Genomic DNA, 26,260 nt, shown 5'->3' on the forward strand with positions numbered 1-26,260 from the left:
ACGCTTTGCGCAAGGAATTCCATGCTTCATTCTGTAAGAGTTTTTTCTTTAATTTGAGTGCGCTGCAATACTTCCTTCTAGCTTCTTTTATTTCTTGCTGATTTTTGACAGCTCTGTGGAGGGCAAGTTTGAGAATGGCTTGAGCTTTAGAGCAACAGTAGTCAAACCATCCCCTCTTTTAGTCAAAGGATTTTATTACTTGATTTTATATGAAGGCCATTGCTGACGAACTCTGCAATTTCAGAGAAACCCTCCACAATATCTTTCTGGGGATTGCATACAATTAGACACGTATTAATAGCATCACTGCAGTTTGTAAATAACCTTGCTCATAAATACGTCTGGGTCAAGTTTTTTCCAGTGCAAGCCATAGCCATGTTTTGTTTGACCAGGGTGATGTCTGCAGCAGGAAGGGTGGTAGTAAGTAAGTAATACTTTATTGTACAGTTAATAAAAACCATTACAAAAACCATCAGCAGTAAAAAAGGAAAGTATTAAAAATATTTATAGCAGCATAGATGATGGAGTTATTCGATTTAAGCTATGTTACAAAATGCAGTTTAAAAAAGGTTAAAAAGAACGGAGTGTCCGTCTGCCGTTAGGTGCTCGTGTCCTTCTACGGAGAGGGTTTCTTTTGTCAGTCCTGGCCCTCGTTCCTATACAAAGTTAGGTATTGCAGTGCCTATTGCTTTTTGGAAGACTGGCTGGCCTTTACCCTGAATGTTCATAACTTTTAGTTATAGTATGCCAGTGTTTTAATTCAGTTTAAGTCTCTGAGCTGTCTTGATGTTTTGGCACTCACAGTATTGAGGGTGTGCTGTCCTTGTCCGTTTGATCTTTCTTTGTGTTGATTCTGCTTTCTACAGCTCCGAGGTATTTTACCAGTCAGCAAGCCATTTGAACTTCGTCGCCTCTGAAGCAAGCCAGAGTTGCTTGTCTGCACGTCCTGATTCCTTTTTTTATGAGTAGGGGTCTCAGTAGGTTTCTGCGGTCTTGCTGCAGCTCTTTACAGATGGTAATAAGATGTACGATGTTTTCCTCATGAGTTCCACACAGGCGACAGTTTGCCGGGGTTGGGGGCCGCAGCCAAGGGGCCATATGGTCAGCTGAGGGTAATACTCCTAATCATAATTTTAGTAATGATTCTTTTATTTTTTTGGTGAAGCTAGTCAGAAGGTATGCCTGTGGTGTGAGTTTATTGTAAATTTGTACTGTCAGCCAGCCATGTGCTCTCTCCGTTAGTGAGGCTTTGTCTTGTAGGAGGGATTCTTTCCTAACTGTATTCTTTACAGCTTTTTTGAAACCTGCCAGGCTCCCTTGCAGATCCCATAGTTGACTCGCCCCCAGTTGTTTTATTGCATCCTCTAGAAAGAGTCTTGCTGGGCAGTTGTCTTTGCTTTGTAGATCTTTCCAGAGGAGTGCATTGAGGGTGTTTGCTTCCCCTCTGCTAAATTTGTGCCAGGTCTTAAGGTATGCTCCCTTGCGAGCAAGCTCTTCCTTAACCAGCCCAAATTCAAGTTGGATTTGCGCCGGAGAAGTGTATCTCGGGAGGCCAAACATCATCCGCATTGCTCTTGTAATTACTCCTTCTAAAGTTCCGGTATCCCTGCCTCTCAATGCTTCGCTACCGTATGTAATGGATGGTATCAGTTTGGCTTGTATCAGTTTTAGGAGTGGGGTGAAGCTTGGGCCGATGATCTTATTTTTCAAGTTCCTTAGCGATACAGCTGTCATTAAGCCTCTCTTTTTTATCTCTCACATTGCGGTTTGAAGCTCCCCCTATGGTCAATAGTCACTCCCAAGTAACGATATTTATTTGTGACTTCCAATTTATTTTTATCCAGGTTCCAACTGAATGTTGGTTTCTTCTTGCGGTAGTTGAGGTGCATGACTTTTGTTTTACAAAAATTAATACTGAGTTTATTTGTTTTGGAGCGTTGTGCGGTGATATCGAGGAGCCGCTGTAGGCCGATCAGAGTCCGGCTGATTAGCACCAAGTCATCAGCATAAAATAAGTTAGACAACTGAGTGCCCCCCAGTTTTGGCGCATGTGAGTTGTTTTCATTTAGTGTGGTAGATAGGTCGGCCATAAAGAGATTAAATAAAGTTGGCGCTAGCACACATCCTTGCTTTACTCCTGTGTTAGTTGGAATTTTCTTAGTTAAAAAGTCGCCGGTACCTAGTTTAACCTGGACCCATGTATCGCTGTGCAGGAGGATTAGTTGGTTCAGTAGTCTTGCTGGAATTTTCATTCGCTTCAGTTTTTGCCACGATACAGAAAAGGGGGTGGTTATGAACAGAGTGTCTGAATTAAGCAGACCACTCTTACCCAGTCCAAAGATCAGGGCTTGATCCATCACCGTTATTTATCTCACTGCCCCATCCCAGCTCAGAACCTGGCTATATGCAAATTAGTCTGTCCCTGGCCAGTGCATCATGGGAACAGGGCAGACCAAACTACCAAGCCAATTCTTCACCAGAAAGGAGACAAGCTACCGGGGACCGGTTTCTGGCATTTCCGCCTCTTCGGCCCGGCTTGCTTGAATCCTGATGGAGCAGTGAGAAAGGGACTCATGTCTGAGTATACCCTGCCACACCTATAGTGGCCAAAAACGAAGACGCCTGAAATGGCAGAAACTGGTCCCCGGAAGCTTGTTTCCTTCCCAGTGTAAGAATTGGCTTTTGTAGTCTGGTCTGCCCTGTTCCCATGATGCACTGGGCCAGGGACAGACTAATTTGCATACAGCCAGGTTCTGAAACTGGGATGGTGCAATGAGCTAAAAAACGGTGTTAGATCTAGCCCTGATCTCTTGACTGGGTGAGAGTACTCTGCTTAATTCAGAGACTCTGTCCATCACCACCTCTTGTTGTAAATTATTTTGTCCACCCTAAGCGTGGAAGGGTATACTCAGATGTGAGTCCCTTGCTCATTGCACCATCAGGATTCAAGCAAGCCGGGCCGAAGACGCCTGAAATGGCAGAAACCGGTCCCCGGAAGCTTGTTTCCTTCCCAGTGTAAGAATTGGCTTTTGTAGTCTGGTCTGCCCTGTTCCCATGATGCACTGGGCCAGGGACAGACTAATTTGCATACAGCCAGGTTCTGAAACTGGGATGGTGCAATGAGCTAAAAAACGGTGTTGGATCTAGCCCTGATCTCTTGACTGGGTGAGAGTACTCTGCTTAATTCAGAGACTCTGTCCATCACCACCTCTTGTTGTAAATTATTCAGTTTTTGCCACAGCAGATTTCTGTTTACGCGGTCAAAGGCAGAGCTGTAGTCAATAAAACACAGGTACAAGGGTTGTTTTCCTTCTAGAACTGAGTCGATCAGGAGTGAAAGGCAAGGATGTTTGTGGTCGTCCCCATGTTTTTTTTGAAGCCTGTGTGGTTAAGTGGGATTGCTGATGTTTCTTCCGCCCATAATGTCAGTTCCTGAAGTAAGAGGCCAGCATAGTATTTTGCTTCGTTGTCTAATAAGGCAATTAACCGATAGCTTCTTGGATCTTTCCTGTCTCCTTTTTTATATATTGGTGAGATTATTGCCCCCCTCCATGATCGTGGAATTGTCGCTGTCTGACATATTTTTTCAAACATTGGTTTTAGAGTAGGTGCCCAGTATTCTGGTGCCTGCTTGAATATTATTGGGGGTATACCTTTGGGGCCTGGAGCTCCCTCTGTTCTCCCTTTGGAAATCCTATTAGTTATTTGTAGAGTCGTCATTGATAGTGCTTCGTTGGTTGTCGAGGATTCTTTGGGTGGAGGCAAGTATTCTTTGCTCCTGATGTTGGTTTTGCCAGTTTCTTTCCATGTTTCGTTGGTGTCGCAGAAGTGTGTGCTAATATGGGTTGACCAGGCATCTTCCGTCACATGGGATTCCATCGCCTGGCTTTGCTGGTTGATCAGGCCATTAATCTTTTGCCAGAACTGTGCGCTGTTGTTTGTCTTGGCATCGTGTAGGAGTTTTCCCCAGAATGTCTCATCTGCGTCCTTTTTTAGTTGCCATATTAATTTCCTTCGGTCGCCTTTTAACTCTCTTAAAGCCTGGTAGGCGGAGGGATCTATTTTTGCTCTTCGCAGAGTGTGGTTAATTTGTGTCTTCAGTCTTTTTAGATTGTTGTCATTTCGGAAGTTATGGTGGCTCTTGTTTATCGCATCGCTGGTCTTGCCTACTCGCTTTGTATGCACTTTTCTTTCAGCGATGTCTTTCATTTTTCTTGTGAATACCTCCCAACGTATTATCAGGTTTAATGATTCGGACTTCACTTCGTGGAGAGCGTGCTTCGCTTGCTCTAAAAGGTTTTGTGGGTCGGTAACTTTACATTTTACCCGTCTTTCGTTTGTTGTGAAGTCCGTACCCAGGTTGTTGGCGCCTGGCGGGTTTGGGATTGTCGGTGTGTTTATCGTAGTTTCCTGGGGCAGGTGGTCGCTGTAATCCATTGGGCATATGTGAAAATCTCTCCCCCTGTAGTACAGGCTGCGAGAGATGAAGGTAAAGTCAATTGTAGAGCTTGCCAGTGTGCTGTGGAATGTTGCAGACTGCGGTCGATCGCCTGGAAATCTGCCATTGAGTGCCTTAAGGCCCAGCTCTTCTAGTTTGGCCAGCAGGCTCCTTGATGTTTTTGTGGTTCTGCCTCCCGAGGTACAATCTTGATGGTTGTACTCCCAGGCGAACGGGTCCTCGTCGTCTTTGGTTTCGGGGTCCAAGGATCTAAGCATATATAGATTGAAGTCCCCTGTGATGATTAGGCTATTTGTGCTCTCGGTTTTCACTAGTTTTACGAGTTCTTCCTTCAGTTGTTGTGCTCCCTTCTTTTTCTCCCTGGGGTGCAAGTAGAGGTTTACTAAGATGATGTCCGCATTTGTATCTTGCGCGCGGAATGACAGTCGTATTGCTTGCAGTGCATTTGGGGCGGCTATGTTGTAGTCTAGTGGGGCGGCCTTTGTTATCACTGAAAGCGCGCTGTATATGGCGAGACCACCTTTCTTGTGGCCGAACAGTGAGCTCTGAGTGGGTGATTGAAAGATCAGATTGTATCCTGATAGCGCTGGTGGAGAGTCGGACCAAGTTTCTTGCAGAGAGATGATAGTACATTTTTTCAAATAGGAATTTAAGTCAGAGTCTGAGAACTTGTCGCTTAGGCCGTTGATAGTCCATGAGCATAAGCTAAGGGTACTGATGGAATTCGTTAATTTTGTTTTGTTTTGTCATTGGGAAGGGTGGTTGGAACCATCCTGCTGATCAACTTACGGTCAACCTTGACACTTATGCTCTGGGCAAAATGATCACTAAGAGAGATATCATGGGTGTGAAAATCCCCTAATCTAGAAGCGTGTCTTGCTGAAATTAAAATAAAAATATTTATGGAAAATATCCCTCAACCGTTGAAAGTCAAACTAAAGGGGATCAGTGAACTACGTAAGGTATTTGCAAATCCAAAGTCCTCTGTTAACATTATTTTGTTTGTCAAATCTCCCTGGGAGGAGTGGTTAAAATGGGGAAAGCTTGTGTCTTTATCATACTCAAATCCACAAACCCCGTTATCCACCTGCTGACATTAGGTGATTTAAAATCTCCCCCCCCAAATGTTGAGCAAGTCCTTTGAGGTAACTGACTGTAACTTGTTAACTGCTTCGCCGGTGCGGAAAAAAATGACGCGTGCGCAGTTCAGACGGCCCCCGGCCATCTGGCGCACATGCCCACCGTTACGCTAAGTCTTCACATGGCGCATTGTTGTAAAAATTGACTAATACAATGCCAGTTATTTTATCCACATCAGCCACCAGTATTTGGGCATAACGATTGACCACCTTTGCTGCAGTAATCCAGAAGATTAAGCGATTTGAAACATAGATACACAACCCCCCCATAGCTCTTCCATGGGTGATTCTACCGCAGGCGTAGGAGATGTTTTGAAGCCATTAATGCTGATGGGGTTTATCGACGAGGTCTCTTGTAGACAAAATGCTTTAAAACCCGTGACAAACTCTGACCACAATGGGTTCACAATCTTCGCCTTTAGGCCTGTAATGTTCCAAAGCATGAAATGACAGGAGATATCCTTCTTAATTCCATTTGCAACCCGGTTACTATTTCCAAGGGGAGAAACAATGGAGACCGAAGGAGGGATAATTAACCTATCAGCTAAAATATGGACAGGGGAGGCAACCGAAGTCAGAATGTTGCTCCTAATCTCAAGTCCTACTGTCTCTATCGAAAAATAATTGCTGTACCCCTGGTAACCTATTGAGCTAGGGTCTGGGGCTAATGGGGCACAAACAGAAGCTTAACAAGGCCCTTCTCCCTAACTCCTGGTGTAATAGAGTCTGCGTTTATAAAGGCTCTCCCATTTAACACATTCTCGCTTAGGGGGGTGATAGAGAGTCAATCCATCTGATCAATGCGAGGGAAAAGGTCAAAACGGTTATGGACTGGGACATTGTACATAAGAGGAGCATTCAGTCGGTGTGCCTTGTTATAAGGATTTAAACAATTGAGGCGAGGCGATTGATAGAAAAACCCCAGGGGGATCACGTTAATCTCGCAATTTGAGATGGAGTGGGTACCTGCCCTGGTCAGAATGCGATGTACCAGTTGTGGGGATTTGAAGGTCAGAATCATGCAATCCCCTGGTAATGACTTCTGGCCTTTCCCTAGCCAACTGACACGTCTGAGCATTTTATTATTTGAAAAGAGGCTATCTAAAGACCCAAATTTAGAACCCAACCAAGATAATGATTTGTTCCTGAGTGACTTCCAGGATTCTACTACCCCAACCGACAGAACGGGGACTTTGCTAAAATGACCGTGTACGGAGTCACAGCTGTGGGTAGATCCAGGACTATAGTGGACGGGTCAATTACATGATTATAGAAAGGCATTGTTATTTGCAATGCCAATCGCTTTAACGCTTGAAATGGGAGACCTATTACATTGCAAATGCTTGTTAATTCCACAGATGTCAGATACCTTCATTGACAGAAAAAGTAACAAACTGGCAATTGCTAAGTTGACTACTAACGTAGCCCTAATTGAATTGATTTGTGGTAGCAGCATAGTCATTCATCATAAAAATGCTAAACTTGTACCTCTGTATCTGAAACAAACTCCTCATTATGTCAAATAGGGATCTATCCGATGTAGGCCGAGACAGGCAGTGCTGTGGATTTGGACGTGTGCAGTCCTGCTGGAGGCCATGTGACGGTCGAGAATATGGAAAGGAGCATTGAGCGCTCGAGCGGCAAAGATGAGCGGTCTCTACATTGCACCATGCTGATGGGGCTGACCAGGTGCCAGGGGTGCAGATTTCATTGGTGCCTCGCGTGGCCCAGGAATGTGACAGAAGGTGGCACTGGTTGGATGCCTGTGAAGGGCCTGTGCTGCCGCTCTGCGGCAGAATATGCAGAGTACATTACGGCATTGGGTAGCGAGGCTCATTCCCACAGAGCTTGACCCGAGGAGACCATTTGGACACTGGGGACTTGATTGACGCCTGCACCTGAGCTGCAGCAGGGCACCTCCCAAAATTAAGCGTGAGATCGCTGGAAATCGCCACGCCCACAGGGACAACAGGACAGTGCACTCCTCCATCTCTTTCTCAGGGGCTGAGCACCAGGGTGATTCAACAGCGCCCAGACATCTGTAAACAATGCCACAAGACCCCAATTGTGACTGCACCTGTAACACCATGTGCGGCCTCGCAGTCATGGACCCCCTCAGAGTGGAATATGCCTCGACATCCCGTTGATGACTGGGAAAGCGTCACCTGAGTGGGAGGCACTAACAGAGTTGTTGATACTCCTTAACCAGCACCAGACCACTAGTAAGTGATGTCTGAGGACTGATTAACTCTCAATCCTCAATCCCTCACTCCCCCTGCACCCAATGACCACACCATCTGGTGACAGAGGCATGACGAATGCCCGAAGACTGTATGCCGGGGCCACCCAGGTCGCCACTTCGGTGGCAAAAACAAGGTGGTGCACAAGCTAGGCCCCTGAAAGTGGCATCCGTTTTCCTAACTGTAATGATGTTGTGGTGCAGACGGCAGTTCCAGGGATCCAGGCTCCCCAGCGTCGGATTGGCAGGGTGGGCAATTGAGCATTGCTCGAGGGGCCTGTGGCAAAGGATGTGCTCTTTTTGAGCATCACATACAGCTCTAATGTTACCTGGGATGGAGTGATAAAGATGTGTAGGGAGAAAGATTAGGGGGTCTGTCAGGATGGTGGGCGGACTTTCATCCACCCGCTACCCTAGCGTTGCTGGGACCAGCTGCAAGTGGTGCGGCGGTCCCACACCATCAATTAGGATGCCACCCCCAAGGTGACATGCCCCTGCCCGGTGCCTGCCACCTTGACCATGCCAATGTAGGGGGGTACCTTACCCCCCATGTGCACCCCCCCACTCCCCCAACACTCCAGGGGCCCGCAACGGGCCCCCACATGCAGTAACCGTATGCCTTTCCTTGGCGGCAACCCCGCCATGGAAAGGTACATCCCCATCTGCATTATAATATGGATGGCGGTGTCTTGCAGACACTGCCACCATATTCAGCCCCTTTTCCTCCCGGTCAACTCATCGACGAACGGAAAAACGGCAGACGGTCTTTCTGTCCGCTGGGGTTCCCCCCGCCCTCGTAATATGGCGGGGGGAAATGGTAGGCGGTTGGGAGAAATGGCGGGCGGATCGCCAACGCAATATGGGCGATGGCGATCTGCCCGCTATTCTAATAGACCCCTAGGTGCGATGGCCATCTAAAAGGCTCTACCTTGGTTTCCAGCAGCCACCTTGTTATCTCGGAGGGGACTCCGGTTCACCACTGAACGAAAAAAAAAGAGCAAAAATAAAAATGGTTTTGACAACACAATAATATATATTTTTCTAAACATTACTATGAAAAACATTAATTTGGGGTCAAAATGACAAAGTAAAGGGAGAATAGACATGGCAGTACAGTAACAAAATAGACTGAGGGAGGAGAGCAATGTGGAGAGAGGAAAAAGGAAAAGTGAGACAGCAGAGTGAAGAAGAATGACAAAAATATAGGAAGAAGAAATCAAGTGAAGAAGACAGGAATGGTTGAATGGAGAGGATAAGAGTGTTAGATGTGCAGACAGATGGAGGGATTGAGGGGGAAGAGATTAGGAAGAAGAAATGATGAAAGACGGTGAAGAGATGGGCAGGAATTGTTAAAGATAGAGCGGAAGATAGAAGACAAAAGAAGGGGAAGAGGTAGGCAGGAAAGTGTTAGGGTATGTGGCGTAATGGCCAGAGCTGCCGACTTTGGAACTTGAGAACAAGGTTTGAGTCTCGGTGTCAGCTCAACTTTCTGTGATTCTGGGCATATCACTAAATAGCCAGCGCTAAAAAAAATATATATATACATGTAAAGCTCTGCAATCCCTTTTTGTGCGTTATATAACACTACAACAAAATGGCGAATTAAATAATGGACAGGAGAGAAAAGCAGGCAAGGATGTCAAAAATGTCCTGGTCTATGAGAAAAAAGGATGGATGGTTACTACTCATAAGCACTATCTTAATTCTCTCCCTCAGTCTAGGGCTTAGTTTAGAGGTTGTTGGCATTCCAGGAGGTAGTGCTAAATGTAAATTACAATCCACCAGTGGCATTTCCTTCATCAAAGGATTGGAATGGCAAAGGAAATTCTATCAGTGGCTTCTCCTTTGGTTTAAACGCTGCCTCCAGGCACATGAGGACTTTCTGTCTGCAGCAAAGCAATAAAGCGGACACATATTTTTATTTTATTTATTTAAAGAGTTTTATATAGCGCTGGCTAGACTCGAAGGTATCAGAGCGCTTTACATGAAAATCAACAAAGTAAAAGAAAAAAATTAACAATTACAAAATACATCACAAAAAGAGGTAATACATTATGAGCAGAGAGAAAGGAGAGAAATAAATGTAGTGGAGGGGCAGAGGAGGAGAGACAGGGAGGATAAGGGGAGAGACAAAAGGAAGTCTGTCTAAGGACCGACTGGGTAGGTGACGACCAAGGAGGAAATCCACGGCCCATCTCCCCTATAGCTAAACCAGGTAGCTCCATCGGGCATCAGTCAAAATAGTTCAGTCTCAGTAAATTGAGAGAGGAGGGAGGGAGAGACATAGATAGAGGGAGGATGTGGGAAGAGAAGACAGGAGAGACGCGAGGAAGTCTGTCTAAAGATCGACTGGGTAGGTGACATCCAAGGAGGGAAATCCCCGACCTGTCTCCCCTATAGCTAAACCAGGTAGCTCCATCGGGCATCAGTCAAAATAGTTCAATCTCAGTACATTGAGAGAGGAGGGAAGGAGAGACCTAGATAGAGGGAGGATGTGGGAAGAGACGACAGGAGAGACGCAAGGAAGTCTGTCTAAAGACCGACTAGGTAGGTGACGACCAAGGAGGGAATCCACGGCCCATCTCCCCTATAGCTAAACCAGGTAGCTCCATCGGGCATCAGTCAAAATAGTTCAGTCTCAGTACATTGAGAGAGGAGGGAGGGAGAGACATAGATAGAGGGAGGATGTGGGAAGAGACGACAGGAGAGACGCAAGGAAGTCTGTCTAAAGACCGACTGGGTAGGTGACGTCCAAGGAGGGAGATCCCCGACCTATCTCCCCTATAGCTAAACCAGGTAGCTCCATCGGGCATCAGACAAAATAGCTAGGTCTCAAATTGACTAGGGAAAATTCAACGATAGACAGGGTGGGGGCTGAGGGCCAGGACAAGGGAGGGCAGAGGTCAGTAGCAGGGATGTGGAGAAGAGTAGAGCGGGGAGGGGTAGGGTGTAGGGGGAGGAGGGAGTGTACATGACAGGTCAGGAGATAGCATTAGTCCTAAAACCAGCGAGAGTATGCAGTGTTTATCCTATATACTATAGCACCCATTATGTATATAAATAGATATGCAGCTGATGGGAGAAAAACTGCAGTTTAAATCAATTTCAAGAGACCTGAATTACTGCAAGATAAAGTCAATGAATAACAGCAGATCGGCAGAAGGATGGGACACACCAGATTAGCAGAGGGGCGCAGGTCCCAGATGGATGCCCCTGAGTCGGTAGACGTTACAAGATGGCTGCCAGTTGAGAGTGAAAACAGCCTAATTTCGAAATTGCCTGTGGGAAAGTGGCTGAGGTAGATTGCCAGAGTCAACGTCAGGAGAAGTGGCCTAGCACGAGATTTGCTGTGATAGAGCGATTGAACAAAAACAAAAACAAAATCGCGTGATAACAGTCCGAGATTTCCCATTGCCAGAGCACAGATCCATACAATCAGCAAGCAATGCGGGGAGCCGATCGGGTGATCCGAGCAGATTGGGCTGGTATCGGGCCCCAAAGAGGAGCCACGGGCATAAATTATGTGCGCATCGATGGGCTCACCGGTGGATGCAGCTGAGAGAGCTCGCCGGGTCGTGTCGAGAGGGCAGCCAGGCTGTCGAGCGCTACAAGGCTGAGGTCATCATGGCCAACTAAAAGTACCCAAGCAGAAGTCCGTGGAAGGATGTTGAGATGTCCCCGCAGCTCGCCGAAGGCATGCACCAGGGACTCAACCTACGTCTGAGGCCCGCTGATGAAAAAGGCGAGTCAGGCGAAGGGGGTCCATGCAGGGAATGGTGCACTGCATCGCGCCGCCAACTTCCAATGCGGCGCTCGATGGATCCGATAGGTGCTGCCCGAACCGCGCCTGTCCCAATCCATCCCCGGTCAGCTTGCAGGGGGTTCGGTCGCGGGAGGCGACGCAGCATTTTCAACGTGCAAGCCGCCACCATCAGGCGTTAAGGCAATCGGCACTCTCTGGTTGCGACTGCACAGGGGACGTGGGCTCCTCGATCACGGAGAGAGCAGCCCCGGGAAACCTCGTAGAGGAGACCTTAAATCACTGGCCAGAGTCCGCTGCCGAGAGGAGTCGTCCAGTGACCTGAAAATCGAGTGTTATATGGAAATTCAGGTAAGGAGCATACTGCTGAGTTATTTAGTCGATTTTGATAGCTCGATGGGCAGAGTTAAGCAGAAATTTACGCCGATGGTGATCCCTTAACTCAGGAGTCCGATGGGGGGGCTCCTTCACCGTCGGCCATCTTCTTGTAAAAAATATAATATTAAATATAGTACAAAGAAATTCAAGGAGTAGAGAGACGTGAAAGAGGCTGACAGGAGAGTTGGACAGGAGACAAAGGAAAGGTTTTCAAGACAGAGAAATTAAATAAAATCTTTAAGGAGAGATACAAATTGACAGGAGGAATTGAGGCCTGAGAGATATACAAATGGCTAAAGAAAGAGCCCACAGGGGAGTCAGGAGTAAAAGAGAGAGGAGAATTTGTAGAGAGAAAGACAGGAAAAGAGAGAGGAGAAATGTGAGAGACTGATTGAAGCACATAGGTATAAGAAGACACCAAAGAGAGTAAAAGAAGTCGAGCATGAGAGAAATGGAAGAACTAGAGAGGGGGCAAAACGTAATTGGGAGAACAAGAGAGATGCACACAGCAAGCAAGAAAGGGGTATAAAGACTGAGCAAAAAGAAAGGCATTGGGAGGGAATTCCTACAGATTTTCAATATTCAGATCAAGTCTCTACCGACAATACAAAAGACATCAAGTACGAAATAGTATGCAATCCATAACAACATCTCTTGTGGAGAGGCTCCTGAGACACAACCAACGGAGCAAAACCCTGGTTCCTTGAGGATGAACAGAAGCCTCCAGACACGAAGGATGCACATGTTTCCCTGACCTATGGACTGATATAATACAGGATATTCAGGGATCTTTGGGGTGGGGATCACAGACTAAGGTGACCAACACATTCAGGCACCTAAAGAAGAGAAACGTACAGGCCTGAAGATCATATGAGGATACCTATGCGTGAGTTGCAATGGAATACTGTTGTGTCTAGTGGTGAGTCTATGCTCAATGCTACTGATCCCATGAGTTTAGAAAGCTTAGTTTATCAGAGCTTTCTCCCAAAGGTACTCCCGATACTAAGTAACATTTCATGAAAGGTCATTAGCCACAAATCTGGGCCGCTTTTTCTTTCAGTGCCCAAGCCAAATTGAGTTCCCAATCTGACCTTGAGGGTCCCTCTACATCTGCTGTACTGAGGTGCTGCTTTTCATGAGATGCCCTCCCCCTATCTTGCTTCATTTAGATGCACACCCAGCACTGTCAGTGCTCTGACTCATGGCCATCATCAGGCTAACACTCTGTACCAGCTGAGTATTTTGCAGTGCTGCCCCGCCTGCTGGTTGCTTGTGTGCTCCTGACCCCACCAGAGCTCCGTTAACTATCAGGACTTGCCCCCCCAATGCGGATATCTGAACACCCTGGATGGCAGCTGCAGAGGCATGGTCTGGGTGAACACCTCCAAGCCTCCACTCCCCCCAACAACTATCATGGCCATGCTATAAGCCTCCCCTGCACTGGTGGACCCATTCCGCCAGTTAGAATGCACCCTTAAAAAACACACTGGAATGTTTGAGAGGGTGCAACAAGCTATCCAAAACTCTAAAACCGCCATGGAGGCCCAACTCGTAGTGATCCAGATAGAGACAGAGTTGCTGTGGGCTTATTATATCACAATTACGGATAAAGTGGGTGATGCAGAATCCTCCCTGACGTCAATGTGACCCTCCCTAGCAACCATGCAAAACCAACTGAAATCATTGCAGACTGAGGTATGAGACCTCAAGCAGAGCAGAAGATGCTGAGGGATGCTCATGGCACACTACAGAGCTCTTCCGAGAGGACTGGTTGACTACTATGATCCTGGCCAACCAGATTCCGATTTTTTTCTCCATTGAGAGGGCAAAATGGATCCCTAGTCACCCCCTCCTACGGGGGCCCTCCCATGCCCAGTAATAGCATGCCAGCTAAACTATACTGACAGTTATGTTCAGTGCGAAAGAACCCTGGACCTACAATGGAAACAACATTACGGTATCCCCAAACTAATCACCGGTGATCCAAAGATGTTGCAACACCTTTGATCAAGGATCAACTGCGTAGTTTGGAATTGACATATGCGCTACTCTTCTCAGCGAAGCTCAGGGTTGTAGAATCTGGCACAACGCATTTCTTCCCCTCTCTGGAGAACGCCTGGGTAGGATTGCACTGCAAGGAGTGCAGGATCAGCTGGGAATGACTGGTAATGATGTTTAGGTCCGACAGGAGGCCCAGGCTCCACCACCAGCGAAGGCCCTGATCCAACCTTCTATGAAACAGGCTGCAAACAGATGAGCGCAGGTGATGGAGGAGGCCTCCCCCTATGGTGTCAACAGATTTCAGGTCCTGGCTCCTGACAAAGATCAGAAATCCGTCCTGGAAGCCCTCAGTTTAGTGACCTCTGATGGTGAATCCACGATCGCCCTGAAGAGAGATCCCAGATCTGTAACTTTTTCCTTGCTGGTGAGTGAAACTACCTGTGCCTGTGCTGGATGTGGGTTGCTGGGGGAGGAGAGTCTTGACCATCCCTTTGTATCCCTGTTTGCTTTAATTGGGACTGTTTGCTTTTCAGACGTCGCTTTTGGGGCAGGAAGACCAGCACATTGTTGGATCTGCTAATGTATACCTCTTGGCCCTTCCTCAGAGACTTTCACAAGGATGTTTTAGCACTAAGGATACATATTAGTTACTTTTTCCATTGTTGGGCACAATGTGGCATGATGCCTGTTAGTTTTCAAGCCAAGGGTGTGGGAGTCATTGTTGTGTTTCAACTTTTGTTTCCGGTTAGGACTGACCAGGGCGGCAATACGGGGAGCACAGGTCTAGAGGTTGACATGTTTTGGGGGGATGCTAACAGTCTCTGGCCTTGGAAAACACCATGATACACATGGCACCCACATACAATGTACTGACCTGGAATATTGGGGGCATGGCAACCCCAATAAAGCAACATAGAATATATGAGTTCCTTAGGCATAGGCACATCCACATTGCTTGCCTCCAGGATATGCACCTCACTGATGCAGAAGTAGACAAGGTGTCCAGGCATTGAAGTGGGCAGGTTTTTTGGCACTGGGTGTTCCGCATATGCTCAAGGGGCTCTGATTTGGATTGCTCCGAGGGTACCCTGCTTACAGAGTAAAGTTGTGATAGACACCGACGGCTGCTTTGAGCTATTAGAAGGTGCACTGAATGATCAACCCCTACTGGTAGTCTAAGTGTATGCACCAAACACGCTCCAGGGTGAGTTCTTACACACACTATCTCCAACCCTGCTTTTAGACCCCAGGCAACTAGTATCTGAGGAGGAGATTTCACTTGTGTACATTGCAATGCCATGGTTTGCTCAATACCCCCCTCCCTAGGACCTAGGGCCTCCAGGAAACTAGACACTTCAGACAATGGACAGCCACAGCACAGTTCCATGATGGCTGGCTGATGGGAGACCTAGGGAAGCAGAATACTTCACTCCGAGCCACTAGGTACATAACAGGCTGGGTTACATTCTCTGTAATGCACAATTTTGGCCTCGGGTCCCCAGCTCTGAGTACTTAGGCCAGACGATATTTGATCACAGCCTTCTGAAGGTTGCCTTTCGATAGGGGGAGAACAGGGCGCCAATACCAACTTAATGACTGCAAACAGAGGCCCTCCTTGACAGGGCCTATAGAGACACCATTAACATACACTTGCTTAATTGTTTAGAGGAAAACAAGGTATCCTTGGAGTCCAAAAGTATAGAGTGGGACACAGTGAAGGTGGTTTGAATAATTTATTTTCATCCTATTGAATTCACCATACGGGATATTCTTCTTCAGCACTTCCAGATGAAAACTTTTTCCATGTCCTAAAGTTTAATATCCAGGAACCCAACTGCGTGTATGTTGACTGTTCTAGTGAGATTGATATTGGGGGAATTCCTGTTGAGTTTGTCAATGAAACTATTGACCTCCTCTTCACTGCGTTTCCATATCATAGAAATGTTGTTGATGTAGCATACCCATAAAACAGCTTGCTCCACCTCCGGATAGTCAGGATTATCAATGAAAATGTCCTCCTCCCACTGCCCTAGGAAGAGGTTGGTAAAGCTTGGGGCAAAACAGGTACCCATCGCGGTGCTGAGGACTTGTTTGTATAAGGCCCTATCAAACAAGAAGATATTATTAGTGAGACAAAACTCAATCACCTCCAGGATCATTGCAGTATGGGCTTTGAATCCTATATGCCTGGATTGCAGGTAATGAAGGCAGGCCTGAATACCTTGATTATGGTCGATAATAGTAAAGAGTGAGTTGACATCCAGGGTGACCAACAAAAAGTCCTTTTCCCAGTGTGTTCTTTCCATTTTACCTAAAATATATTTGGTGTCCTTTACATGCGAGGGTAAGTTGCTCACAAATTCACATAAAAAGTGGTCAACATATTTAGAGATGTTCTCAGTGGTACTGCCCTTAGACGACACAATCAGTTTACCTGGTGGAGTGTCCCTATCTTTGTGGACCCTCTGTAAAAGATATAGTACTGGTAGAATGGGATGATCTTTCTTAAGGTAATAGTATTCCTCCCCCTCCAGAATACCTTTGTCTTACCAATTTTTTAATTTTTTAATTTGTCCTAGATTTCCTCTACACTTTGTGAGTATATCTCTCTATTCACAACTGTGTAGTACCTTTCGTTGTTAAGTTGATGTAATGATTCCTTCATGTACTTGTCTCTACTTAAGATTACTATATTCCATCCCTTATCTGATAGGCATGTGACAATACTCTTTCCTCTGACAGTGACCTGAGGGTTTGTCTTTGTAGGAATGTGAGTTTATGTACACCCGATTCCCTGAACCATTTTTTGAGGCGGAAATTGACAAGGTTAGTCGTGACAACATCTTGAAAGGTCTTGATGTTGTCATGAGCAAGATAGGGAAAGAATGTGGAACGTGGTCTAAATTGTGTTTTGGCTGTGTCATTATATGTAATGTTAAGATCATCCAGAACATAGCCAATGTCTGTGTTATTAACATCATTGTCCATGCCTGTTTCAAGTTGGCATAAGGTAATGAGGTTATCAATATCGCCTATGTTCAGATCAAGGTCATTTTCCTTGCTTGATATCCCCTGTGTATTGGGGCCACACCCTGCTTTAAGTAATTGCCACATTCCCTAATTTTAGCTTGGGTATAAACTTGAACATGTCAAATTTGAGTTTCAGCGTAATTAAACGGTAGGGTGGGGCACAACGAGAGGCCTAAGCATAATGTTCTTTTATCAACCTTATTCAAGTGTCTTTCAGATAAGTTAAAAAAAATTGTTCACCATGTCCGTATCCATTATGATGCTGCTTCAGAGCTTCTCATCTGTGTTCCCATGCACCCCCTTCCTCTGCCACTTTTGCCATCTCTGTCTGATTCTTTTCCTTCTTTTGTGGTTAAGCCTCTTCCTCGGCCCCTTTGGCCCTTGGGTTTCATTGTTAGTGTACCTCATGGTGCTTGTAGGCCCCATCGCAGGAGCCTGTATGCATCTAAAAAAGTCAGAGGGTTATTACCCAGGTCCTTTTCAGATGAGAGATTACTTGATGTCATCGAATTATCAGTTTCATTGCCGCTAACCGTAACATCCTCAGACGTCGAGCTCTCTGATGTTCTTGATGAGGGTTCAGTGCCTGACATCCGTGAGATGAATATGTGATCATATTTCTTGCTAAATGTGAGTATGCATCCATGTTCGTAATCCTCACAGTCCCTGTGAAGTTTCCATTGTTTTCTATCTTTAATGTAATCTTCATGTTTTTTGAGTCTTTGTTTCATATCTTCCATTTATTTGTTCAGGGCAACTGCTTCCAATAATGTTTCCACATCTTCTTCTAACGTCTTAATGTCTTGCAGTGGAGTCTCCCTGTCCAACCAAGCATACTTCACAAGGATTTCTAGCATCCTCCTTGTGCTTGTCGCAGAGTTTTCTGCCCATTCCTCAAGCATTTTAGGGTTTTGTGTTTCATATTAAGGGATGGTATATATTCTGATAGCTCTAGGAACCATACCCTTATGTATGCAATGCTGTAGGGATGTGGCTTACCACGATTTGGAAACTTCAGACTTGCGTAATTTCTCCAATTTTGTTTTGTTTTTCTTCATTACTCCTGTCTGTGTTCAAACTAATAGGTGCCTTGGTATTTACCCCAGGTGCCCTAGCAAACAGTGATTGGGCCACTGCCCTTCTCTCTGTGTCCTATTCTATGTAAGCACGATATGCCACTTATTAGTAGAGTGAATCCTGAACCTAAGATTCTTGCCCAGTCTAAGTCCACTTGATTGATATCAAGTTCCTCTTGCCGCTGTATTGTTTAAGATCTTGCTTCTTGACAATCACAAATGTCTGGTTATTCAAAAAACACCCGCACTCAGAGATGTAAAAATTGTCTGGGCTAGGTACCCATTGAAAACCAGAAAAAGCGTGCAGTGATATCCAGCGCCCTTCTCCACAACCAGCCTCACACAGCCCACTTACCTTTGGGATGTGCGAAGTACCAAATCTGCCGTATTGGCTCCAGTAACCTCTTCCGTATCGCCCGGTCAGCATAATGTCAGGTCATTTCAATTCCCAAACAGCAACGCTCCGTTGCTTGCCAGGAACCCGTGAGAGGTGGTACGAATGCCAGCAGAGCAACCGGCAAACAAATTCCAAAGGGGTTTCCGCAAAACGCGGATAAATGCACTCTCAAGACGTAGCTGGATTAACGGTTCAGGAATCTTTATTTTGCTTCTTCGTTACCCGTTTCAGCAGAAAACTGCCTTGTTCACACGTAAGAAGCATTGTACACACAGTGAAGAAATACACAAGTAATGAAAGTGAGGAGGGACACAACAAATGAGCACATCATAATCAGTCATGGCGGCCATATTGCAATTTCAGAGATATATGGTGACTAATGGCAACACTGATAATAAATCACCAGGTAAATCCTAATTCATGCCAGAGAAGCACATGGTCCCGTGTCATTAAATGTGGAGATGAATTCTACTGTAGTTCTAATACATAGTTGTACAAACCATGATGCGTGCAATCAAACTACAAAATAACATGTGCCTAAATCACCATATTGGCCGCAGGTGGCCCTCGATAGTATGGCTTGTCTAGTGTCCCTGAATATAATAGATTGTAAACTGCTTCCAGTCTGGGATATGTGGGGGTTTAAACCTGTGTTGGCCATACTTGAATGACCTAGATCGCAGAACCTGGCAAAGCCTGAGTGTCAGTCACCTCTAATATATAGGTAAATACCAAGTCCTGGCATGCACAGGCTTACCTTTGTTGACGGACACAGCCCCAATCGTAAACCGTCAAATGTGTCAATTGTGTGAATATACAATAGGAAAAGGCTCTTAGTGGGTCCTGTGATAATATGCCGGACTGGTACCCTAGCGTCCAAAATTGTGGCTGCAGTTGTGTGTCCCCACAAACCCCTTGTCAAATGTGAACAATCGTGAATGCCTCTAGTACCCTCCACAAAGGTGTCTATCCCCAAGTTTCTGTCACTATGTAATATGAGCTCATTTCTGAAGACTATAATACGAAATGACCGGTAAGTGCCCCAATCTAGCATACCTGCCTGAAACAATGCCGGTATATGAGAATGTAAATGACAGACTGATATACATTGTGTCTAATGCCATACAAGGTATCACATTGACAATATTTTTAAATAGTTTAATGTTTTAATTTATAACAGAATGTTTTTTTCATAGATTTTAAAGTTATAAAGTAAATTAAAATGAATAGTCTATTAATTGTTTTAAAGTAAATATGTACACATATGTATATTTATTGATTATTATGTGTGTGTGTTTACATTTTGTTTAATTTAGTTTTTTTGTTATATTTGTTAAAATGTATATCAAATCCACTTTATTTTCTTTAAATTAATATTATTATTTAATACAGTTAATATTCATTATTTTTTATATATTGAAAAATCGATATTTTGTACAACTATATTTTTAACATCGATATTTTTTTACTCAAGATTTTTGTACTTACCTGTTTAAGTATAGGGAGTTGATATTTTTGGATTCTATATTTACTTCTATATTTTTTAAACCGATATTCTGTCAATGAACCCTCGCAAACTTACAGACGGTGACAAGTCGGTCCATACTCCAGCATGGCTACCGCACTCAGCAGTTCCTAGGACCATCATTGGAGCATTCCATACTCCCACTGAAGACTTCTTCTAGCAAATAATTTGTCCTGTACATAATTACATTTTTGTTCATCAAAGGTACCATCCAGTGGCCACTGAAGCTCTCGTATACTTGCGCCACAATGTAAAAACATAATAGGGCCAATACCGTGCTTCACATACATGTCAAACCTAGAAGTGCCGTCCGAGGTGCTGGCTGCCTATCCCCCAGTCGGAGCTCAGCAGAACAACAGCGGCAGCTTAGCACAACACTTTACTCCAACAAGGCATTCTAGCATCAGACGCATTCACTCTCCACCTAAATCAACACACACGCACAATAAGAACAGACAAAAGATTTCTCCAAGTCAGTCCTCAGATTGCACCAAGACAAGATAGTCTCTAGCCCCAGGCCTTTTCAAGATCAAGCCAAATTCAGCAAGCGGCCTGGCAGAACATTCAAAAAGGCTCCATATCACAAGTATCCACAAACCCACCAAGTTAATCAAGACGGCGCAGCACTTACAAAAAAATCAAGATGAACTCACCCGATGCACACAGGTCAAACAAGATTATTTTCCACTGCCGACTCTTCGGACCAAACGGTCAGATCCAAGGGTTTCGCCTTTCCAGGACCCCAGCTGAGATGACCACTAGATGAGGAGCCGCATGATCAGACAGGCGGGGCAGCCACGCGAACCAAGCCCATTCATATGGGGCTCCCCAATCCGCCCATCCGACTGAACGCAACCCCGACCCCCTCGCCCTGATTACGGGCATGATGGGTCACCTGGCGGAGTCCCTGTTCAGGCACCAACTGAAGGAAGAGACCCAACATGGGCCACTAGGGTCACTCTCAATCTCCTCTTGCCTTCCAGTAATGAAGAGACGATAATGCAGTAGAGAATACAGGCAAACTAGTTTATTCACAAAATACACTGCAGTGGAGTCCAGTCTGACCAGCCTCCTATGATGGCTGACGAGGGACTGACTCTAACAAGCATAAACTTACATTATGTAGGTCGCGGAGCCCACAAAGACCTGCCTATTATGGAAAAGTACTGGTAGCTGTCGTAATACAATGGAGCACAGAACATAAGTTTCAATTCTGCAGCCAAGCTATCTACTAACCTAGGTCATCTGGCCTATCCTCCCCTCTAGACAGGTGGGAGAAGACCTCTATGTAACAGAAAAGGCATGCGTTAATGAGCAAGTTTCAGATTTGGAGAAATTAAACTTACCAAGGACCATTTCTCTTAAATGAGCAAGTAACAGTTTTGATTATAATAGAAAATGGCATCTTCGAGAACTAAAATGGGGACACAGATGTCAACCTAACTAATGCAACATCTGCATCTACTGGTTGCATCTACACATAATATGCGAATATAATGTATTAGCTATATAAATGCTAACATAATATTGGGTAATACACGAGTAAGATGACAATGTTACATTCTAATTCTATTAGCTGGCCTGTGGATCATCTTTGATGACTTTTTGGAAAACAGCCTCTGTCTTTGCATCCATCGGAAAAGCAGCGTTTCACTATTCCAAAATATCTGTGACCATTCTGATTGTTGCCATGTTCTTGTTCTCACCACCTTCCAGGCCCTTCAGTCGGCTTGACATGGCTCATCAGCATTGCAAGCACAACCCCTGTGCTCTGCCAGGGTTGCAACCCGTGGCGCTGAGTTCTTACGGGGTCATTTTACTCAGTTTCTGATGAGTAAATACCTGTTTTATTCTTTGGCGTTTCTCTGTGCACTGTCTGACACCTGTTTGATCTCTGCCTTGCAGCGCTTCTGATCGCAGCATTATCTTGCATTTTGCTTTCGCTCTTTGCTGCTCGTTCCAAACCTGGTTGTATCCACCTTTAGAATTATCATGCATATTACGTATGACTGTATATTGCGGAACAGCAAGGTACCCATGTGTGCAATTTGATCACCGGGTTCTCGGTCACTGATGTGCACATTTCTTTGCAAGGCTTTTGTTGTTTTCAACTTCTTTGACTCCACATGTGTGAAATATCAGTTCCGTACAAATTTCCAGGCATGCTAGGATTTTATTGAACTACTTAGAATGTGGAAATGTTGTCAAATCTTAAGTGGAAAATTATAATGCACAGATTTCCTAACTTTTACTGTTCTTTCATATTTAGGCTAGAGAAAACTAAACTGCAGCTGGTGGATTACCTGCATCAATTTGGTATATCAAAAAGCCGCAAATAGAGTACTTTTTCCTGTATGCATATTTCAGAAATTATTCTGATAATGTAATGAACACTACTTTCTCTTACAAATGCCCAAAGACTAAAAGCCTAAAATAGGGGCTATGCAGATACCACTACGTTCCTCCTGAACACCTAATAATAACGTTCTTAGTTTCCTGCAAACAACATTGCAAATTAGGTATTTTTGTAACAGAGCAAGTTTGTTTGACAGACTAATTAATATTCATTTTTCAACAGGGGAGAACATGCTGAGTTGTTTTTGAGTGGTTCATTAGGTTTAGCCAAATACAGGAGCAACATAATTACTCTCAAACTGCTGTTGCATGTTTTAGCCCATTTTGGGAAAAATGAGTGCCTTTAGCAAATAACTTTATGGGTTGACCCCTGCGTTGAGGCAGGTGTGCGTGAAAGAAGTATCGTTGTTTGTACGAACAATCCCTGCCAGAACATAGTTTCATGTAATTCTGCTGTCTTTATTGGATAGTTCTGTTTACCACTTGTGTTTATCTACATTTCTAAAGTGAGTTAGGTGATGTGGATAGGAACATGTGCATGTTTGTGTCTTTGCTGAAACATGCATTTGTAATCTACTTCTCCCCACTTTAATATATTTCTCTTAAGATTGCATATTTCTTGTTCTGGTAAATGAACCACCCATGGAATGCCCCCTTGCAAAGTAATGCAAGTCAGTGCATTATGCAGCTTTGCGTTACTTTAGCTCTTGAATTGAAGCCAGCTTAAACAGCTCAGCCATTCAAAACAAGTGCACAGCTCAATACTATGCTGAGGATCCTTGTCCAAGATATGCCTCTTTAGGTAATATCATGGGGAGAGCAACCTCAATCTGTGCCCAAGTGTAGGTGCAAATGGCACAGACCATGGTCTGTATCATGATGGGCTTTGCAGGTGCAGAGAAGAGAATCAGTTTTATGTGTCTGCAGTCTGTACAGTCAGTTAATTTAACCCGATTTTTCTGAGTTCGTGTTTTATTTTCAGACAACACAGCCCAGAAACAGAAAAAGACAAACCTTACTCACTGTTTCCAAACTATTCAAGAATGGATGCAACAACATTTTTGCTCCGGTCTGTTACCGTAAATTTCACACACAAATTGCCATGTACCTTTGGCATCGCCTGTAGTGTTGCCCACAACAAATTACTAATGTCATTTTGGCTTCACAACATGAATGTCTTGTATGTGAAACAAAATTGCTATAGGCTATGTAATGAGATATGTGATGCAGTGCAAGTTGAAATTAGCTTTATACATGTTTTCTAAAAATAATATAAATCACATTACAGAGATTTGATTTTTAAATGTATTGAGTTTAGCAGCAGACATTGTCATTTTTTTTTACAGAAAAGCGAAGTTTCGCTGAGAAGAATAATAATCACTATTATCGATGGGATTAGCCAGTGAGCTGAGTAGAATCAGGACAGTGAGAAAGGTAGTTGAAACTTTTGGAGGAAAGGGTCCCAGATGCACTAATATCTGGTTGCAAAAATTGGTTGAAAAGTGAGACCAGTCTTTTTGCAACCAGTGAATCGTAGTGGGTTTGAATACAACCTTCCTCATGCATATAATGAGGTAGGTCACAAGGTAGTGGCTCAATATGATAAGATGACATCACAAGAGTTGGGGCCTGATGAGGTCAGTAGACCATTATGTCTGTGATTGCTTTTTAATACAGCACTTTTTTAATGCAGCCTGTTTTCCTTAAAGAAAAAAGGGCAGGTTTTAAAAGCAAAACTTTACTCTGTTTTGTTTATTTCAGTTCATAAAAGGGAGACGGGTGCTTAAAGGAACCCCACCACCTTTGAAGTGTTGGTAAATATAAATGTTTTGTGACCAGATTTCAATGGCAGAACAGTGATGCATTAGATACTAGTTCTGAAAGAATGCCTCTACAACATGGCCCATTACAGATACTGAATTGGTGTAAATTGGTATCCATTCCTCATCCCATTTTAGGAGCCTTAAAAACATTTCTTAAAACATATGAAAAGTCATTTTAACATGCACAAACGCCGAATCAGAGTGTCTGAGACCATTAAAATGCTTAATATATCTGGCCTAAGGCCCCCAAATGACCTTACTGGGAGTTGCTAAATAATTAAATGCCATTTAGAGCTAGTTAAGCTGTGTAGGATGATTGTGCAGCCAGGTCAGATCATAATTCTTGAAATAAAGCGGTGGTACTCCTCATTATATTCACAAGAGTACTGGGACAACAGAGGCAACATCAGAATACAATCTTGTTTTTAAAATTTAGAATTTTTGGGGGCATGGCTAGGGCTCCACTTACGATGGCCTCCTAGTTGTGAGGCTCCGTACCTCACCGGAACCACCAGTGCCTTAATTGTTGTCTTTGCTCATTTTTACTTGGAAACTGGATGTTTCCAGGCAGTGGAACCTCTCAGGGCCTGTGTAAACTTTGCTCAACTGTTTTCCCTGCATTTTTCTCTTGAAACAAGCGAATGGCATTGCTTGGACTGTTGCAGCTGCTAACTTGATTTCTACTGCGTTTGGTGGATTCTATGTGGTGCGCTCCAAATGGCCCTGTGGTAAATATGTAGGAAGTGCACCCATGAGTTTCCAGTGATGTTTTCTAAGTCTGTCTTGACCATATGATTTTCCCTAATGATCCCTATATTTTACTCTTCTTTGGTACTCGAGTTTCTTCAGAGACTTTATATGGCAGCTTTCAGATGAGGTGTTACCTCAGAGACAAAGAATATTAGGGTCATCTATATATATCATATGTAGACCTAGAGGGCACCATTGGATCCACTCACTTTGTTATTCTCTCCTACACTTTATCCACCTACCTATATGCACTAATTCATTTATGGACATGATGAAGAAATCATTATATTCCAGTAAAGGGCAACTTATAAATGTATCGGACTCAGGCCTATCATCTGCGGTACCCTTGATAGATAGTCTGAGTACCTTTTTTGATATAGGTCAGTCTAGCACCTCTTGTATGAGGAATTGAATGGGTGAATGAGTGGATGTGTGTCTAGACCTAGGAATCAGTGAGTGCGTATGTAATAACTGGTATTGGTGTGTCGATGGTTTTGAAATTGATACTCTATATTTTAGAGTGGATGTATCAAAGGTTATATTAGAGTGTGAGGAGGTGCATCAGATTTTCACGTGGATGGTGTCATCAGTGATGTCATCAGTGTTGTCATTTGAGATGTCATCAGTGATGTAATCAGTGATGTCACTGACCATGTCATTAATGATGTAATATGTGACGTCATCAGCAGTGAATTGCGGGGCAGCGAGTTATAGTTAGCTGAACTAACTAAACCAGGGGAATGTCTATGGTTTTGTATGAGTGAAATGTCCAACTCACTGTATCATGTCTGAAACCTATGGTTTTTTCAGTGAATTTCAAAGGTTTTTTAAATGCTAATTTCTGTCTATAACGTGCCTGAAACCTTTGTTGTTTTCAGTGACTTTCAATGTTTTTTTTAATACTAACTTCCAATTAAAATGTTCATTTAACATATAGTTTTTTTGACACCCAAGAAGGACTCAACACCCACTGCCACAACCCTCAGGACCTTTCCCCCGTACCACCCCTCTCCCTACTACCACCAAGGCAGTGCAGAACAGGACCGCGAACCCTCCAAAAATGGCATGGTCCCGCAGCCATATAATAGCTCAATGTTGATAAAATTAGAATTTCTTTTTAAAATACTAATTTCTAAATTTAATGATCATGAGACCTATTTTTTTGTGAATTTCAAAGGTTATTTAAATACTAATTTCTAATTATAAAGTTAAAAAAATAATGTTTATCTCGGTAATTTTGAAAAAAAATGTTATATTTTGTAACTATAATATCCTAAAAATATGTTTTACTCATTATTTATACTACATAATGTCTTCTTGTTTTTAAA

Source organism: Lissotriton helveticus, chromosome 5_1 (assembly GCF_964261635.1).
Source record: "Lissotriton helveticus chromosome 5_1, aLisHel1.1, whole genome shotgun sequence".
Classification (NCBI taxonomy): Eukaryota; Metazoa; Chordata; class Amphibia; order Caudata; family Salamandridae; genus Lissotriton; species Lissotriton helveticus.